The sequence below is a fragment of the Mytilus trossulus genome, chromosome 2 (genome assembly GCF_036588685.1).
Source record: "Mytilus trossulus isolate FHL-02 chromosome 2, PNRI_Mtr1.1.1.hap1, whole genome shotgun sequence".
In the NCBI taxonomy this organism is placed as follows: Eukaryota; Metazoa; Mollusca; class Bivalvia; order Mytilida; family Mytilidae; genus Mytilus; species Mytilus trossulus.
Genome location: NC_086374.1, coordinates 8,104,162 through 8,110,161, shown reverse-complemented (window position 1 = coordinate 8,110,161; position 6,000 = coordinate 8,104,162). Strand labels below are relative to the sequence as shown.

General features: G+C 31.2%; 1 protein-coding gene across 1 annotated transcript in view; it reads left to right on the top strand.

The window, feature by feature from the left end:
* Nucleotides 1–6,000, top strand: part of LOC134706416 (calcitonin receptor-like) — a 63,774-nt gene continuing 57,774 nt past the window's right edge. The window contains exon 1 of the mRNA XM_063565333.1: nt 1–74. The gene's annotated coding sequence lies outside the window, so the exon portion shown is untranslated. The remainder of the gene's footprint in view (nt 75–6,000) is intronic.

The following is a 6,000-nucleotide window of genomic DNA, read 5'->3' as shown; positions in this document are numbered from 1 at the left end:
AGACAGCACGCCTCACCCGATGGACATGATGGGTGGACATTATACAACATATAAATATGGCGCAGTATCAATACGTGAGTTTGTTTTACAAATTATTCTTTATGGTTAATTAAATAAGTTTATTATACAATAACAAACTTTTCATCGTCAGTGTCCATCTTTTATTTCTCCATTTTTCCATTCGAATGCCCTTGTCAATTCTTTTATTCCTTTCCAATGGCCTTCGTCACGGAAAATATTTATTTAACATTTTGAATAGAAGAAGAAGAAGAAGAAAACGACACCTGACGAAGTCCGTTTGTTGTTCAAAGATAACTGTCAATACAGAATTATTTTTTCTCTCATGGTTGTTTTCCCACACGAAGAGAAATAAAGTATATCAAAGTAAACGAGGTGTGATAAGTGATATGACAAATGCATTACATTAGTGAGGGATATCAGGATACGAAATTACGATATTTCAATGGACTAATTTATCGTAAGGTCAATTCTGATTTTCAAAGGTCGCAACAGACTATTTTTCCTCCGATGCAACGGGGACATCTGATTTCCTTTTTAGATGCGCGAACATATTCCTTTGTCAAAATTTATTTCCCCTTCCCTATTGTCCTATTTGAAAGGTCGAAGTTTGAAATGGACTTGCGATTTTAAGTTTTAGGTGTAAAACACAAAAACAGCGTGTCGAGGAATTTTTATTCAGCACAAAGAACAAAATTACCATAAGAGAATTCAATATCGGCTTATACTGTAGAAAACTTATTTCAAACGGGTTAGCACATCCTTAATTTTACGGAAACGTTGTTAACTATGCCGTAAATAAATATTGTATATTATAGTATTATATATATAAAGTAACGTTTAAAAAATCTTAGAATTTGAATAATTGTTTCCTGTTTGTTCAATATCTCCAATTTTAGACGACCAGATGCCTATACACTTTCTGGTTGCATGGCTGTTTTCTTGAAACTTATATTTATATCATTGTGTACTTAAAAGCTAGGCAACACAAACCTCTATAGTGATATACGAGTACATTTAGGTAAGTCCGAAAGTCACCCTTTCAAACTGGTAAAACGGAGATCTGTAAAACCGAAACTTGCAGTAATACCGGTATTATAGGGTCATTGATTTAAATGCTTCTAGTATATTTGAACTGAACCTTTTTCATATGGGTAAAATGGGGAGTTGTGAAACTAACAGCGATATAGTATCATGGACCGAAATGCTGCAAACATTTCTGAATGACACATAATGCAAACTGGTAAAACAAAGGTCTGTAAAACTAAAACTTACATTGATATAGGTTCATGGAGTACAATCATGAATGGGGATCTGTATTACTGTTTGGAATGTAAATTAGTCCTGAATAAAATTGAGAATGGAAAAAGTGAGTATCTCAAAAGACTTTAATCCAACAAAAGAGCAGAAAACAACAGAAAGCCACACATGGATAGCTATAGTATTTAAACATAACGGAAAAATAAAATTTATAGACAGATATCGCGATATTTAAACTATAACGGTTCTTACATCATATTAGATCAATCAAATTCCAAACCAACACATTTGTAAGTAAGCTTAACTCACAAAATAGGTAGGATCAACCATGTACGGTTCAATGGATACAAAATTCTTGTGTAAAAATAAGTACATTAATAATATTTAGAAAAATAAATGTATTATAGAACTTCTAGTACTATATAGAAACAAAATAATCCAATTATTGTTCTTTACCTACGATTTAATGCTTCTTGTCCATAATATTGTCACATATGGCGACAGATAGTTTAAATATACTTGGATCCGCGAGTAAAATCAAAGAAGTGGATTACCCTATGTATATTACGGTATTTACGGTCTGCTTTGCATAAATGCTGGTATATGGTCCGAGTGTATTTAAGTTTCATAAACTGCTTCGTTTACACAAATCACATTCCTCACAGTTATTTTAGAAATTCGCTTCATAGAATGATTTTTACGAAACCCACATATTTATAAACAGAATCCCCTCCTCAAAACATATATGTATATCATAGTATAGTCTCACCATCGTAATCTTGACACACAACCGCACAAAGAAACTACAAGCTTTCGATGAAATAAAACGAAAAAGAAAGACCTATTACATTTAAACTCAGTCGAAAACGGCACTGCAAAAAACATAAACAACGCCATACAAGTTTTTATGCTTACAAAACACCTCAGAGATAAACTTACGCATGAGAAACACGATCTGCTATTTATTGATATTGTGGTTATCTCATGTGCTCCGGCAGGATAAACAGATCCTGCTCAACATGTTGCGTCCATCGTGCTACTCTTGTAAGTTCTATTTGGTTATAATTTCATTCGGAATCTTACATTTTGGGTAAAAAGGGTGATATTAGTGGTTACCACAAGCGGAAAACACATGGTAATGAAAGAAAACCGCGGAAATATGTGGCACAAATTTTAATATTTTATAGCGGTCAACCAGCTTGTAATGGTGATAATGTTTTATCAAAATTAAAACGCTTCAGGAATTTAGGAATTTTTGGTCATCAACTTCGTACTTAATTGGCCTTTTAAACATTTTTTTATTCTAGCGTCACTGATGAGTCTTTTGTAGACGAAACGCGCGTCTGGCGTAAATATAAAATTTTAAATCCTGGTATCTATGATGAGTTTATTTGCAACCGCTGGGTCGATGCCACTGCTGGTGGGTGTTGACTCGAATTATCATTGATATGTTCTTAATTGTAAATTAACTGTTAACAAAACTTTGAATTTTTAAAAAACTAAGGATTTTCTACTTCATGAAATAGATTACCTTAGCTGCATTTGGCAAAACTTTTAGGAATGTTTGGTCCTCACTGCTCTTCAACTTCGTACTTTATATGGCCTTATAAACAGTTTTTGATTTGAGCGTCACTGATGAGACTTTTGTAGACGAAACGTGCGTCTGGCGTACATATAAAATGTTAAATCCTGGTATCTTTGATGAGTTTATTCACACTTCTCTCTACCGTTCCAGCAAGTTTGCGTTTTTTTTTAAATTGACCAAATGATGTCTTGGAAAAAAGGAATGTTTTCTTTTATCAATCACTGAATTCTTGTAAGTAGCTGGTTGTCATTAAACAGGCAGGTAACATGTTTATTTACTGAGATAACGCAGTGTTTACTTATGATAAATTATATATAGGCGAATAGGTCTGATTTATTTACTTTGTTGGTAAGTAATTATCTTTTAATGATACTATTCATAAAAATACACATAGATAACAAATAATTCGGTTGAAATATGTTTTTTTATATACATTTTAGTTACAAAGAAAATGATAATATAAAAAGTTCAAGATTTTTTTTCTTGTTGGCTTTTATTTTTGCAATTCACAAGTATTTACAGTTAAGCTACGTGTATATCGTAGTTTTGAAGAAGCAACATTTCATTTACAATTTGGCGAGTGAAGTTCGTAAGTGCTACACATTACATATTAAAGTTGCAATCACGATTTAGAACTGAGTATTTACACAGACTTTAAAATATTCAAATTCGTGTTCATTCGACAACTGTATCTTATAGCATTGTAGCTTATATGCTGTTTAACATCAAATGCTACATCTACGCGGTTTGAAATCCGCCACTCCTCACAAAGGATACGACAGCAAAATTGATTTTATTACCTTCAATTATAGAAAGTGAAATGCCATCGTTTATTCTTTAACAATCTTTTACTATTATGTGTAACATGCCATAGTTTATTCCATCCCTAAATTTGTTACAAAACCTATATGAATGTGGTACCAGAATTTAGATGCCATTGTTTATACAATTTATAAACTAATTCCTGCAATAAACATTAAAATGACAAATATACTCATCATAGCAAGTTTGAAATTTGTGTTTACGATAAACGCTAATTTCCTCTACAAAATACTCACCAGTGACGGTCGAATCCAAAAAAGTAAAAACAGCCAAATAATGTACGAAATTCAAAAGCATTGAGGCCCAAATTCATAAAAGTTTTGCCAAATACAGCTAAGGTAATCTATTCTTGAGGTAGAAAACCCCAAATATTTCAAAATTTCTAAGTTTTGTTATCAGTTATTTTATAATTATGAATATATCAAGGATAACGCATGTCTTTTCCTGAGGAAGAAAAGCCTTAGTATTTCAAAAATTCAAAAGTTTTGTAAACAGTGGATTTATAATTATGACCATATCAATGATAATTCTAATGCAACAACGTTTGTAACGTTCATTTTGATTGGATAACGTCACTTTCTTACATGGCATCAATTGACAATTGATGTTATGGGATGTACGCGCAAGCGCAGACGGCATATGACAGATTTTAGATACATGTTTTAACGTTGTTTTTTGTCAGTTTCATTAGAATGGAGATAACAATATTGTATTTTAAGCTCCGACGGCATCAATTTGGGATTTGATGGTCGCAAATACCCGTTTACTGTCTCCGCTAACGCGTCGCCAGTAAACTTAATTTGCGACCATCAAATCCCCAATTGATGCCGTCGGAGTTTAAAATACAATACAGTTATCTCCTAATTCATGCCTACTGGATCCCACTTATTTTAAAAGTCATGTGATATATTTTTATTTTTTTACAATAAGGGGTAAAATGTCATTCAATATTCAACCCATGCAATACTTTTCCAACCTTTAACAAGGAGGTGTAAAATGTCTATGCTTATTCAAGTTATGTCACACTTTTATAACCTTTAACAATAAGGTGTAAAATGTCATTGATAATTCAATCTATGCCATACTGTTATAACCGTTAACAATAAGGTGTAAAATGTCATTGGTTATTCAACCCATGCAATACTTTTATAACCTTTAATAATGAGCTGTAAAATGTCATTGATTATTCAACCCATGCAATTATTTATAACCTTTGACAATAAGGTGTAAAATGTCATTGATTATTCAACTCATGCAATACTTTTATAACCTTTAATAATAAGGTGTAAAATGTCATTGATTATTCAACCCATGCAATACTTTTATAACCTTTAACAATAAGGTGTAAAATGTCATTGATTGTTCAATCCATGCAATTATTTATAACCTTTGACAATAAGGTGTAAAATGTCATTGATTATTCAACTCATGCAATACTTTTATAACCTTTAATAATAAGGTGTAAAATGTCATTGATTATTTAACTCATGCAATACGTTTATAACCTTTACCAATAAGGTGTAAAATGTCATTGAATATTCAACCCATGCAATACTTCTATAACCTTTGACAATAAGGTGTAAAATGTCTTTGATTATTCAATCCATGCAGTACCTTTTATAGCCTTTGACAATAAGGTGTAAAATGTCATTGATTATTCAATCTATGCAATACTTTTATAACCTTTAACAATGAGGTGTAAAATGTAATTGATTATTCAAACCATGCAATACTTTTATAACCTTTGACAATAAGGTGTAAAATGTCTTTGATTATTCAATCCATGCAGTACCTTTTATAACCTTTGACAATAAGGTGTAAAATGTCATTGATTATTCAATCTATGCAATACTTTTATAACCTTTAACAATGAGGTGTAAAATGTAATTGATTATTCAAACCATGCAATACTTTTATAACCTTTGACAATAAGGTGTAAAATGTCATTGATTATTCAATCCATGCAATACTTGTATAAACTTTAATAATAAGGTGTTAAATGTCATTGATAATTCAATTCATGCACTACTTTTATAACCTTTAACAATATATATGTTATTGTTTCATTAAAATTTTAAGGTGTAAAATGTCATTGATTATTCAATCTATGCAATACTTTTATAACCTTTAACAATGAGGTGTAAAATGTCATTGAATATTCAACCCATGCAATACTTCTATAACCTTTGACAATAAGGTGTAAAATGTCTTTGATTATTCAATCCATGCAGTACCTTTTATAACCTTTGACAATAAGGTGTAAAATGTCATTGATTATTCAATCTATGCAATACTTTTATAACCTTTAACAATGA